The 15,070-nt window shown below is 39.5% G+C and overlaps 1 long non-coding RNA gene across 1 annotated transcript; it reads right to left on the reverse strand.

Annotated features, from left to right (window-relative positions):
- Positions 1 to 424: 424 nt before the first annotated feature.
- On the reverse strand, positions 425 to 11,100 carry LOC137858813 (uncharacterized). The gene is made up of 2 exons (XR_011098031.1): positions 9,287 to 11,100; positions 425 to 3,625 (listed from the first exon to the last, which is right to left on the reverse strand). It is a non-coding gene; the product is annotated as an uncharacterized lncRNA (long non-coding RNA).
- Between the last annotated feature and the right edge of the window lie 3,970 nt (positions 11,101 to 15,070).

Consider the following 15,070-nt stretch of genomic DNA (forward strand, 5'->3'; position numbering starts at 1 on the left):
ACGCCCTCATACGATACTCACCCCTCCCAGAAGGACCAAATAAAGAGAGGAGCTTTATACACTGCACACCAACAGTAAACAAGTTCTAGCAGGATGAAAAGCAAGGAGCTGAAGTGGTAGCCAGGCAAGGAAAAGTGCCTGCTGGTTACTTGGTCTTTTTATGCTGCAGAAGTCCAAGCATCCGTGCTGCCTGAAGACAGCAGGTCACAACTATTGGGACAGACCTGAGCCAAGTTTTTTAACCTTCAAACAGAAATCTGTAGGAAGAAACCCATAGGGATGGTAGCCAGGTGAGTTAGCTGAACATTGCATGTGTCCTGTGCCTTTTTACTCCTCCAAGACACAACCTCAAATAACTGACCCATCATAGTAGGCTTGAGTTTCTACAGAAGTGTGTGCTAAGTAGCTGAATAGCATTTCGGAATTGTTGTGGTCCTTCAGCCAATGAGGTACGGAAGAGGAAAAAAAAGCACAAAGGGAGCTGGGAGAGGACAAACAACCCTATAGCCAACAGCACCTTTCCCAGATCAGTGCTGCTACTTGAAATTTCAACCATTTGGGTGACAGTGTGGTAACAAACTGAGGACACCATCAGTATGTGTCCTGGGAAAGAGATAGATGCTACTCCTTGTCCTGCTCAGCCTTTCCTCAGCCACCATTTGAGCACTTATAAGCTTTGAGGCATTTGAGCTTTCACCTGGTTAACATCTGTAGGTTAACATCACAACATTCAGTTACCAGCATAGTAAAATAAGACAAAAAAAATCATAGGGAGCCAACACTACATCACAGAAAAGTCAGCCTACAAGTCCTCATCGCCAATCTTTTATCTCCATCACAGAATAACAACCTCCTCTCCAAATACAAATATTAACTATTTGTTTTCTAATAGATAAATATTGTCTCTAGTATTATTTTGTATGTGTTGGAATAAACACTGGAAATTATGCATGAAAGTGCTCGTGGGCATTTTCTTCATTTATGGTCAGAACTCATAAGTTTTAGCAAATACACACACACATATATATATATTTCAAATAATAAGAAAACCCGTCCCAGCATTGTATGCATTCTCTGAAAAACATGCAACACGTGCACAGATGTGCAAAGAGAAGACCCTAAAGACAAATGTCCTGTCAACAAGGAACAGATCAAAAACGTGAACTTCACAATGACGAAGTTTTAACTGAACACAGATTTTAAACTGCTTTGGATGAATGTGAACAAAGCATTTTCTTCCTCTAAGAGCCATTTGTCAGCCAGAAACAACGAAGTGGATGGAACAGGGAAAGCTGAGAAATGGAAGAAGGTGACTTCGGCAGCAAGGGGATGAGGTGTTTGGGGGAAAAGAAGGGACAAGCAGAGGCACAGTTTGCACCCTCAGCCAGATGCACTGCCAGCAGGGGGAACGAGGGCTCACATGAGACATGTGATTTACTCCTTTTGACTCCTTGAGAGTCAGTACTTGTCTCCAAAAGCTAAGAAGCTCTTGGACATTTCTGCAGCTTTGGGAGGGACACCTCTTTGAAAATACATCAGATTACTAGTGGCAGGTGGTAAGCTGGGTCATAAAGAGAATGATTTTATTTTCTGGTCAATTTACAGACATATCAAGTAGTTGGGATTTTTATATAGCTTCCTATCTTGTGTGAATGTAATTAATGAATTTCTTCGTTCATATACAAAATATTTAGTGATCTTTAGCTGGGAACTTTCAGTGAAATTCAGTGAAAACATTTATTTTCTTTTCTTTCCCCTTCTTCCCCTGTTGTATAGCAATCTGGGAAACCAAAGCAGATCATGCATTGAAAAACCAGGACCAGAATGATTCATTAGGAGCACTGAAGAATGATTTTTGCTTATACATTTTCCCCACAGCTGATGCACTGGCTGTGTGTACACAGGCCCCCATTCCTTACAGACCTGCTCCTAAGAGACTGCATGAGAGAGTTAAAAGCACCAAGACCTGTTACTCATTCAGGTGTGTGAAGTCACACAGCTTCAGAGGGGATTACAAGTGTCATTTTTGCCACTGAATCTCCTACACACTGAGTAGAGTTCAGCACAGGTGTTCACACAATCCTTACCTTTCGGGTTTGTAGGTGTAGGACCGTTTCCATCTCAAGTACCTTCCTGGAGGGAAACGCTGCATATTTCTCCTCTTTTCAAAACATTGGCAAAGGGATGAAACATTCATAAATAAATGGTTTATTTCCTCCTACATTTCCTCCCTAATGCGAAATACAATTTTTACATACTGCATATTGATGACTTGCATAATGCTGTGATTTATAACACTTGCTTCACTCCGTTTCATTGTAATTTTTTATTCTGATCAAATATGCTTTTTGCTCTCTTTTTTTTTTTTAAACTGTGTGTTTTTATACCGCGTTCCAATTTAAATAAAAAGTTATTTAATAAATGCGATAGTACTTGCTGGTGAGTGCCTGTTGTGCATTTTGCCAGTAGATGGCAGCATGCTGCTGCTTAGTCGTGAAGGTTCTGCATAAAATCCCTAAAGCAGAGACTTTCTAACAGAAACTATTGTGTAAGGTTTTTGTTTGTTTTATTTTTTCAAATCCACATTCCTATACGTTCTCTCACAGCAAAATATTTCCATTGTGTTGCTTGCAACCCTTCTGGGGCTGAGGCAAAGAGTAAAGTTTTCCTTGATTTTTTTCTTGAAACATTAGTTTATAATGTTTCACAGAAATTAAGATTTCTGGAAAGCAGAGATAAGCTGGACAAAGTCTGTTGGTACAGACACTCAGAAAGGTTTGTAAATGGGGAATTTCAGCCCTGTATCCGCAGTTCTGGACGTCATTTCTAGCAACAAAAACAGCTCTTGTATCCTTGCCTCTTCAAAATTCTTGACGACACAATATATTTTCCTGTTATCAAACAATATGCAGACATATATAGCAATTTTCCTCCTTTCCTACTGGTATAACAGGCAGCAGCAGGATATCTGTGAGCATATACCTAAAAATTTAAAATAACAGGCTCCAAAATTTTGCTATTGTTATATATTTTCCATATGATAATTTTAATAAAAACAAAACCAAAAGTACAGACTTTAATCACTAAACTCCTAACTCGCTGCATTCTCAGAACCAAGATGTGCTGACAGAATGAGCATTGCTAGCTGCGCTTTCAATCTACAGTTTGCTCCTATAAGTAAGAATTTGTGTTAAATGCTGTGGCCAGTAGAACAAAAGTGCATTTTTCACTCCATCATACACAAGGTTTATTGCAATTTGTAGGGGATGGATCTTTCAGGTTAGGAAGTTTAGGGCTTATCTTTAACAGTTTTCACAGTGCATTGGCAGCCTTCTAACATGTCCTGTTGTACCCTAGTAAAGGAGAATAGATATATATGTGGCTGGCCATTTGATAAAAGCACAAAAAAAAAAAAATTGAGTGACCAGCTCAGGCATCCCCTATGTCATGTCAATGCTGTAGCCAGAATGACTTGGCCACTTCAAGATACACGTTAAGGAGCAAAGGATTTTTTTCAGAGGCTTCATGCTTTCTCACTTGAAGTGACCATTTTAGCCTTCTCCTATCCCCCAGAAGTGGCTGGAATTCCACATTTACCACACAGCAAGTAGCAACTGCTTTAGCACTGTAGTGAGAGGGAGCACTTCTGTCAAATACAGTGCTTTTTTTTATATTACAACAGATCATGTACATGCAAGTTCATAATAAAGCAAAGCCTCAGGAGGTCCTTCCAACATGTAAAAGAAAATAGACTTCACAAATAAATAAATACAAGACTGCAAATCTCTTTGGTTTGGGCTTGTAAGGGTAGTTTGTATGGCTCCCACACCAAAGCAAGCTCCCTTGCCAGTGCCATGAGGTCCTGCCAGGTCTGGGTGCCCGACCTGGGGCTTCTCCCTGCCTCCTGCTCCCCAGTGCCTGCCAGGACAGGTACCCACTCCCCAAGGCTCCTCCTTGCAGCTCCTTGAGTTATTGAGTCTCTGAGTCCATCTACCAAGGAGCAGAAGTTGAAACCAGCTGCTCGCTTGCAGAGAGCACTACTAGGCAATTATTGCCACAGACTATCTCAAAGAATCCCAATTTCAACATGCCTTTGAAATTCAGCATGCTTTGAGTTGAAACAGGTGAACTGTAAAGAAAGATGCTCAAATACATTGTACTGTTAAGCAGTATTAATGGAGTAAAATGATTTAAAGACCCCCAAGGTAATGACAATTTAAATAGCAACAATTACAGCGATGAACAGCAGCCAAAGGTCTGCATCAACTATAAACACAGGCAAACTTCCACTTCTCTGGCTTCTAGCTCTCCCTAATACATCCTAATTTTAAATACTGCTTCTCAGATCCTGAACACAGCTTATATTCAACAATGCCACCAATGACAATTCTTCTTCACTTTGATACTCTTCTTATCCTCTTTTCTTTGTTTCCTTTTTACTTTGCCATTAATTTCTATTTCCTCCCCTATTTCTTCATGTCCTAGTAAGCTTGACATATCTTAATACTTCTCTGAATTAGTATTTAACAAAGATGAGGTTAAAACAGGGGCAACAGGATCTAATGTAATTATATTTAAAATACTGATAATACTGCATGAGCAGACATGCCAGAACCCACCAGCTGTTCCTAAAGGTACAAGCCAGCTTTCTGTCTCCTCACATTACAGCCCAGTTTAACCACTGTTGTAATGTATTTTAGGGCAGAAAATATGGAATCTGCTTCATTAGAACTGGAGCTCTAATTTATCTGCTTACAGAAAGGTGTGTTGTTCTGTCATTTGGAATATAAAGATTACATGGGGTGTTACAGATAAATACAGCAGAAGTTTGATAGTGTTTGTTAAAGAAGAGTGGATTGGTTTGCATAACAAGATTCTTCAGAGCTGATTTTATACATGTGTATATATAGAGAGAATAACATTTTATATACAGATGATACCACAAAAAAATAAAAAATACACTTGCTTAACTTTGAGTCATACATGGGAAATAGTTTAGGATGTAGAAATATACAAGAAATTAAGCCACAGCTTAGCAGAGGCAAGAGACAACTGTGCTGTGTCCACCTAATAGAACAGCCATTGAGTTGCAGCTAACAGTCTGATCTTGACAGTTTCAGATTGCTTAGGTTAACTGGCACCTGAGTGCAGTTAGAAGATAAACAGATCAAAATTTATGAGGAGCCAACTTCTTGCTTCCTGCCCCATTATTAGGGATCAAGAATGGGGCCTACAAATGAAAATGAGAATGAACTAGGTGTATGGTTTCAAAGAATCTGGTCTAGATACTTGATTTTGGCTGTCTACATCAAAACATGCACCCTCTAAGCCCTTGCTTTTGGCTTTTCCAGGCTGTTACACATACCACTTTTCTTCATTGACTCTGTATCTGAAAAGGATTTATGTCTCATCTTGGCTACCCATCCAGACAAAACAATCTCTGGAGGCCTGCTGCACCTGCATTGCTTCAGACCTTCAGCAAAAACAATCTTACATTGTAGAAGAGTTCTCTGAAATTCTTAAATAAGCTGGCATTTTATTAGTGTTAGAATTTTTTCCTCAACATTCTTTCCTTGTATGTATCCAATGTTTTGGACATGAAGCTGAATCAAAAGAGGTCAGGAGTCCAAAGAGGCAGTGCAGCTGTGGAAGCCAGCTGGGACCTGTGAGTGAAGCTCTGATGACTGATAAGGCTACACCTGGACTTCAGTCCTTCCAAGAGTTTAAGCACAAAAGGTCTGAAGATGATTTTAAGAACCTGGCTTACTCCTAAAGGAGGAGCTATTAGAAAGGAGACAGTTTGTGGGCGCATAATCAGCTGAGGATAAAAGCCACCCTCCGGCAAACTGAAGGCACAGTTCCCTGTGATTCCCTCTGCAGGCAAATTCCTGGTTCTCCCTGTATCACTTGAGGTAACATCTAGCATGGATAAAGAGATCTGGAAGCTGGAGACACACATGTAGAAGTATAAACCAATTAGCTGTTGTCTGATATACACCTCTACATACACCCCCGACCTTGTGCTCTCCTTAGGATTGTGCAACGCTTTATGTTTATTCTCCCTTGGAGTCCTTGAGCTGCCTTCTATGCACTTCTCACCTGCCTTATCTCTGTAGTTTCACCTCTCCTGTTTTGCATGGCTATGCTCCCTGTGCTTTATTACAGCTTTTTCTATCAGTTTGGCAGATTCCTCAGAAGTCTGAGCCACGGTTACACAGGCGTGCTGTGCGCAAGCTGGGTCTGGGATTGCAGAGAGATGAACCCCAAGGAGTAGGGTTACAGGTATGTCAGGCTGTTCTGGGGAAGAAAAACCTATTGACATCACGTTATGAAGACCTGTCTCTGTTATTGTCAAGTCACATTGCTGGGAGGGAGCAGAGAGCAACAACACACACTTAATAAAGTAAAAGGACCTCTTTGCATCTCCTTCAACTCTGACACAACAGTGAGAGCAGCAGGCAGCAGACTCTCGCTGTTTAGGAGCAAGGATAACACAAAAGCAGGTAGAAGTACATAACAAACCTCTTCATTTGTGCTAAGTTAAGCAACAATAAGCCTACTTGTGCCCACAGATGGTTCAGTGCCTGTAATGTTCAGTTTGGGTTTTAATGCAGAAATACCTGAAGCTGTTCCTGGCAACATTGAATGACCTCCTGCCTGCAGCCAGCAATTTCCTTTTGATACAAAATGCACACTACAGAGCGACTGATCGTGTTTTGAGTCTCATTAGACAGTCAGGAATGGAAGGAGGAGAGGCACTAAGTAGCTGTCTCTGCCCTGAGGAATAACTGCAGGACAACACACAGACAGCCCTGGTGGATAAGAACCTGCACGCTCTGAGAAGGCATCAGCACAGGAAAGGTGGTGTGTGCAGCCCCCCTATGCAACATCTGCCAGATGTGGCACTGCAGGAAAAGCACAGGAAAGAACCAAAAGGCACCATGGATATAAGTCATACAAGTGGCACTGTCTTGCTTCTGAAAGGAAGAAATAATTTCTGTATCTCACTGCGTAATCACATCCAACTGCATAAAACCACTGCTTTGTTAAACTGAAGAGATAAATCCATGATTTCCACCTTCTCTTTGCTGACAGGCCCTTAAAAATGTTCCAGTGGAAAAGCAGATTTATATACCATAATTGTCAACCTACTTACAAGTAGCATGTTATTTTGTAGTTATTCTCCTCAATCCTTTAATAAAAATATGTTGACCTGAAGACAAAGGGTCAACAGCCACAGCTCGAGGCCATTCAGCATAGGCAGAGCTCCGCACTTGGACTGTTCCCTGTTGGTGCATTCACACATGGCCACTAAAATCACCTTCCAGTAAAAGTAGATGAGGTTTTTCAAAGCCCTTTCAACAGCTGTGAAAAGAAGGACAAGTGACAAAGCAAAGAGAGGCCACCTCGCTATAATGGTTTTTCTTTTTTTGAATGTCCCTGCCTCTTTCCGCTCCTTTCAGCAAGGTCTGTGTTGCCACACACATTGCATTGAGCACTGGTATCAACAGATTTCATCTGGTACATTGCTTGTCCTAGAAAATTAATAGTGGTAACTATTTTCTAGAAAACTGTTATAAATGTTGTAGGACTGTGGAAACTGCAGTTGCTAAACAAACATTTCTGGTGAGCTTTGAGGAGTAACTTTGAAGGAGTCCATATGTCAGATTACACTTGCCTTTCAAGAAGAAACATTTAAATACCTTTTGTCCCTCTGGTAAATTGATAGTTATGTGTTTTTTATTTTATTCTAATAACAGAAAAACATACCACTGGCCATAAAATTTGATCCTGAATGTATTGTTATCATAGCATGAAATGTAAAGTGTAGAGTTTACCTATCAAACTCCTCTGGAGCGTGAGACCTGCAAAGCGCATCCCAAATTAATGTCCACTGCTGCTTTGAAATGGCTGGAAGCATACTGCTAATGGCAGGGCAAGGAGCATTATCTGTTTACAGCAATGGTTTTGACTTCTAAAATGAATTTTGACCTATAGGCCTTTAAATATCACACACTTCAGTCTCGTCGTAGAAGGTTTCTGCTTGCTACACTCCCCGTTCACACTCGGGTTGCAACATGCCGGATGTGATCTGATTAATAAGGACAGAACCACATGGCTGCACCGAGTCCCAGGCTGTCTCTCATGATTTATTTAGTCCTACAAAGGATATTTCCCTCGATTCATTACTTTATTGATGATATTTGCTGATTGAAAAGTTAGTACTTGCTTCCACTAATCATCAGATCAAAGCAGCCTGGTAAGATTTTTAATGTTATGTAATGCTTTTGAGGAATTTTTTTCTGATTCAAGAAAACTAACTTTCCTAATCCACCTGGGCAAACACTTGCTTTTCTGCCTCCCTCTCAATTACTCAATCAAAAAAAAAAAAAAAAAAAATTAATGTCAAGTTTTTCTTTCTCTAATTCTGAGACTTTTAAAGATGGCAGAGGCTTCCACGGGCCTTTTCAGCTTAGTCTTACGAATAAAGCTGACAGAACTCAGCCAGCAAGAAAAATGAGCGACATTTGTCAAAGACCCAGCACATGGAAATGAAAGCAACAAGATATACATATGCCTCTTCCCACTGTAAGAGGCAGGAAACCTCTCTAGACTCACCAGCTGCAACAATTCTTTCCTCAGCTCCTGGTCACCCCAGCTTTATGGATTGCTGTCCCCACCACCCGAGACCACATCTCCCATTAAGGCCAACAGTATCAAACAGGCTGAAATCTTAAAGTCCTGTAACCTCAAGGCCACTACAGACTAAGTGCTACTTCACTTTCCAAGCAGAAAAGTGCTGCTCACTACCTGGCCTGCTCCAGACCTTTCAAAGGTAGCACACCATCACTGCTGTACTTCAATTTTTCACACACCAGCTTTATGGAGGAGTAAGATCTGAGGTCAACACAGAGCAAACCACAGCCTGGCCCTACATAGGAAGTGGCAGCAGGCCACCCATCAGTAAGTGCTGCTCTCCTCAGCTAAGCCAGCTGCCCTCAATATGCCAGTTTTAGGCAGCTGGCAAAGCTTGCCCTTGCTGAGGCATGTTTTCTAGAACAAGGGGCAAAGCTAAATAGCTTTGACTGGAATACGTGGCAAACTTAATTACAAATCCATGCCTGTACTCCTGGGCATCTTTTTCAACAAACAATTTTTCCAAACCGGGCTTTTTTTTTTTTCTCCCATATTTCCTTAAACTTCAAGCACTCAATTTCCAGCAGTCACAGTTTTTTTCAAATAAAATCCCAGTAAATGCAAAATAAAAAGCAACAGCAAACCCTACCTTGTTTCAGGGAAGACTCCTTAGTCCCTCTGATTCATTCCAAAGCTGTTCCTGCTCAGCATAAACCAGGCACGTCAGCAGCAGGCTTTACCAGACCTCCCAAATAACTGTCCTGGAAGCCAAGGTCTGCCTCTCTTCATCCAGAGGGAAACTGCATTTCCAGAGGGCCAAAGCATTGCTCCACCCAAATTTCTTCAGTAATTTTGATCTGGATTCTAAACAAAACCAAGAGGCTTGTGTTATTTCCCCAGCCCTGACCCTCACAAAGTATTTCCCTCCTCCCCCAGAAGCTTCACACCCACCTGGGCCGCAATTTAAAAGTAGATGCAGGAGGCTGATGCCTGTTCCTGGGGCACCTGTGCCTTGTGCTAAAGGGCTGAGAATGACAAAACTGAGAAAGAACAGGAAAAGGAGTTGAAATGTAAAGTAACATAGGGAAAGAGACCATGAGGGAGGGAGAGAGAGGCTGTTTCCACTGCCCAAAGTAAGATGCCAAAGACCACAATCAGCTTTACGATTAAAAAATATTTCGTTGTTAAAAGTTAAGGGTGTTAAATAGTTGAGGTTTTTTATTATTATTATTATCATTCAAAGTGCAACATTTTATATTGAACATCAAAGAAATTTCTGAGTTATGAAGCAGAAGAAAAAATACACATTTATAAGTCTCAGCTCACAGCTGACTAAGTAACTAACTCCAGGCTGCAGTGCCCTGTGACACCTATCCCAAATTTAGCAGCAGCAGGGCTTGCATTACAGGCTCTAACTCTTTGATCTCATTGCTGTGGCACTGAGTATAGGAAATCAGTAACATGTATTGTGCTTACTCGTCGCTTCAGCTGCCTAATGGCAAGCTTAGAGCCGGGGTCTGGGAAACACAACCCCTCCCATAGTGTACTGCCAGGAACGATGCGAGGAAAGCCCAAAAGATTCCAGGTATACCTCAGAAATGTGAATAATCGCTTTGGCATTGTGGAAGAAATGACGAAGAAAATAAAGAATTTGCACCAATGTACAGAAGCAACCAATTATGAACTTAGCTTGGTAGCTTCATTATCTATCAGCCTGCTGTAACTATTCTGATAACGTAACGCATCTTCTGGATGTTTTAAGTGGCATTTATCTCACCAGGTACCAATGCGATGTGCACTGGATGTATACTTCGTATATAGCTTGGGTAGAGTTTACCAGTGAGTCTCATACAGGGGATGAACAGGGCGATAAAACATGACAATAGCTGGTAAATAATATGTAAGGAGATGTAAACCACAACGTCTTAATAACTGATTAAAATAATTGCTTATATTGGAAATGATATAGACAAAGACCCATGTAGGTCAAATAGGCCAGAAAAATGATGATCTAAAAGTCCATGTGTGGCCTCTTTATAACCAAAAAGAAACATTTTTCTCTATCTTTCAAAAACTTCACTTGGGCATGTTATCATACTTGTATGTTCCTGACCAGCTAAAACTCTAAAAAACACTGAAAACATTACATTTCAGTTGTCTTCCAGAGCTACCCAGATTCACCTTGATACTGAGTAATCACACGTGCTCAGTGCAGGTTTTTTTAATCACTCCCCATATGAAAGTTGACAGTAAAAAAAATTGCTTCTTTTTATGTAAGAGATTATGACTTAGAAGTGTAATAAAGGTGAAAGTGAAGTGGATTTGGAAGCGTTCACTGAACCAAAGATCACATTATATTTTCAATACTAGATGAATGCAATAGCAAATTCTAATCTCAAGTCACAGCCTTCATTTTAGTACAGCTCTGTGATGTTTTTTTCATAATGTTAAGCAGGATTTTTTTTTTTTAGCAGAATTACACAGCGTATATTTTTGTCATAATGCAGATTTGCTTGTTTTGTCTCTTGGTTTGAATATAAGCAACAAGGTACATTTGTAATGATACTGTTTATTCATATTCTATGGAAAAAAAAAAAAAAAAACAATAGTTAAAAAATTAAAACTCTAACATGGTAAAAAAATAATATTCAAAAATAAAGCTTTTCATAACTTATAACTAAAGGAAATTGAGCAGCTGCAACATAAATGAATCTCACGTGAGTGTCCCATCTAAATTATAAAATATTCCTTTGCAAGAAATTAACTGATGAAAGAATACATCCATTTCTAATGAGGAAAATGTATTAATTCTGAAGGTGGAAAAAAATCTGAGAGTATTAATGCAGGGATGCTCTGCCCTCAAACACTACCATTGCTGTATGTGTATATGTACTATACAACAACTCCAGATAGTATAACTTCTAAGACAAATTATATTGAATAGCTCTTCTGATCCAGTTACAGGCAACTTGCTTTCCTTTAAAATGGATTTTTTACCATTACTTTTTCCCATTATGACATCTCATAAAATATTTCCCATGATCCTGCTTTATACACGTCTAGCCATAGTTTATAAACTCTGGAAATTTAACTATCTTACTGATTCATCTTCTAGGTCCATTTGTATTAATTCCTTTAATATCTGCTCAGGTATTTTGCTGGGCATTTGACTTTAAGTAACAATTACTAATTTCCTGGATGTCCCTTTTTATTCATTCTTTCATGTTCGTAAAAAGGTTTAAAATGTATTGATTACCGTTGCCACCTGCCTCTCAGTTTTAATTAGTGATCTGCTCTCACCAATGCTCTTCCAGGAGTGCCAGCATGTCTACTAAAAGGTTTCATTTGTCCATTTGATCTGGACGCACCCCTTTATTTATGCCCTCATTGGTAATGTGTGTGATAAAGTGTGTGATACTTCGCTTGTTTAATTCTTTTTATTCTTTGAATATATGTAAGCTATAGGAATTCAGAAAGACAGTGAGCACTGGTGAGTCACCTCGCTTTCTTCCAAATGGTTTTCAAGGTCAAAAATCATGTTTAAGCACACAGTGGAAAAACAGCTTAATACAGGGGTCACTCATAGCCTTCTGAAACCAAGCTTTAAATCCAAATGTGTAACAACCCCCTCTGAGGAGCTGGGCTAGAATTTGTCCGTGCTACAGCACAGATCCATCACCTGAGTTAAAGCAGCACTAGTAAAGAGCGGTAGCAGGCTGTTATTCTCTATTTAGACTACTCACAACAGAGAAAGGCAGTACGCTGGCTGCACTGAGAAAAAGAGTTAACTGATGTGATACAAAATTCCAGTGGAGAGGCAATCTCTGTCTCAAGCAAAGCTTACAGCTCAGCTTAATGACAACTGAGCACCTCAGATAAATGAGGAAACAATGAATGCAGAAAAACAGAAGGCATGAGGATGGAAAGCAAGGGGACAAGAAGTGCTGCTGGTAATGCAGGCATAAAGAAAAAACTGACAAAATTAAGATTTAGAAATTATACAAAAGACACTATATAGGGTGAGAGAATGAGCTAAAACACTCTGGTGACAATTCATGAATACTGCACCCAGAAGCAGAGATGCAGAGCTGGTCAGCTTTCTGACAGGCTTATTTTCTTAGTGTATAGTTAAGACATTTAGAGAAAATCAACTTGTAAAGGTTTAAAAAAGAATCTTCACATTGTCCAAATTAAATGAATAGAAACAAGAAAATAGTCTGGCAATTAAATTTCTTAATGTCTCATCATCAAATGTGCTGGGTCCAACTGGACAAAAAATAAAATATAAGCACAGAGCACATAAAAATGGTAAAAAGGATTGATAATCAAAGCTAATGTGTTCATTAGGGGTCAGAGAGTGTAATAGAGTGAGAAACGTATATTCAAATGAAAAAGTAGATAAGATTCTTCAGCCTCATAAAAGTGTATATGGAAAGAAAAAACCCAAGGCACTATCTCTTTAGGATGAAGAACTGAAGATAGTCTAGATGTGCCCTAAAATGTCTAGATGTGCCTTCTGCTTCAGTTCTAAATACAAATGAAGATTCTGGCTATTAGACAAATATAATTAATATAAAGGACAGGAAAAAGTGGAAATGGAAGTTCTAACAGCCACTGCAAGACTGAAGTCCCACAGTGAATATGGTCAGACAAGCAGAGATGCAGAAGTGGTGTCAGGCAATCTTCAGCCCAAAATTCTGAACCGCCAGACTTGAGAAACTGCAAGTCAGTAGGAAAGATCTGTAATGGGTCTGTACAGTCAGGAAGGGTGAATATGTAGAAGAGCAAATGTAATTCTGCATGACAATACAGAAAAAAAGAGAAATACAATAACAGCAAACATGAGCTTAGAAACACACACAGCCTGAAGGAGGGAAAACAATAATAAATAAAAGCATAGGTAAATAGAAAATGGGATCAATTTGTTGCATTGTGATGTTTTTATTTTATTTTATTTTATTTTATTTTATTTTATTTTATTTTATTTTATTTTATTTTATTTTATTTTTTCCCAAAAAGTAGATCATAGAGGATGATGAATGTTTCATTACCTGTCTTTGATTAGGTTGCTAATTTTCTAGACAAATGAAATAGAGTCATCTATCAGGACCTCAATCAAAATGTCTTTGGATGTCGGATGGGAAAAAATAGATATGCTGGAGAAGGTGATTAGGGAAAAAGTTGTGGAGAGTGTAAGGTATGGCTTAACAGGGTATGTTCAATGTCTAGGATGAAATAACTAAAATTCTGGTGGAGGGTTGAAGATATTAATTACAACAAAACAGAGGAGACAGACTTCAGTCACTTATGTGACATATTCTTGAAAATTAAAATATGCTAACACCATGTATCATGGAATTTATTTCCAACAGTGATACATTAATCATTAATGATGTTCCATATGACTACTACCATCTAAATTTGGATGATCACCCATCTTCAAGAAAAAACTTGTTCCAATGGAAACAGAAGGAAAGGTTTACTAGAATTATACTGGAAATTGAGTGCTATTGTCTGAGAGACACTGCCTGGCTCACATAATTAGTAACATTTTAGAGGAAATTTGTCCACTCTTTATCAGTTTTGGCGGACAGACCTTACTAGAGGGATGAAGAAGAACATGTTAAAAACAAGCCCCATGGCTGCAAAGAGATAAGCGTGTATAAAACTGGGTATCAAGCACAGTGAATCTGGAAACTAGAAGCAAAAAGAAGGTTTTTGAATGCCAGAGGAGTGAATTTTTGGAACCGCTTCCTAATGCAGTACGGGACTCTCCACACTTCTGGCTGACTATTTTAAAGATGGAGCTTGAAGCATTTCCCAAAAGGACCTAAGCCCACTGTCTTCAGCCCAGGAAGATGGACCGAATGGCACGGGCTGCTCTCTCCAGTCCAGAATTCCTAATATCGGAAACAGAGTGAGGAGGGCCAAGAAGAGCAAAGGTTGGAGCTGGTGCTTTAAATTAACCTGGAGGACTTGGAAATTTAATTGGGGTTGAACAACAGATGACTTTGATCCTAACTACAGGTATTGTTTGTGCTTGTAAATGACTTGATAAATGAATAAAAATCACTCTTGACTTTGTGCACAACCACTAGAAAACATGTGATAATCAGGCATTTTTCACCATCTCATAACAGCTGGGATGGTTCAGTAGGACCTTAAGATGTTACTTTAGTTTTTCCACAACTGGATCACCAATCCACTTCTAAAGAGAGAGCGGGATTACTTCCTGCAACTCTTATTTCCCGAGTTGAACCAACTATTTGTTACTGTGCCTTAAAATTAGGCCAGAAAATTTTCACTTCCCCATTCAAATGACATTTGAAGATCATGCTAACAACCAAAGCCAGGGGGTGCAAAGCTCAGCCTTACGTTCTGTTCTTAACCACCGCTACCGTGACTTTTCTGGGAAGTAATACAAATAACAATG

The sequence above is a fragment of the Anas acuta genome, chromosome 6, assembly GCF_963932015.1.
Source record: "Anas acuta chromosome 6, bAnaAcu1.1, whole genome shotgun sequence".
NCBI lineage: Eukaryota > Metazoa > Chordata > Aves > Anseriformes > Anatidae > Anas > Anas acuta.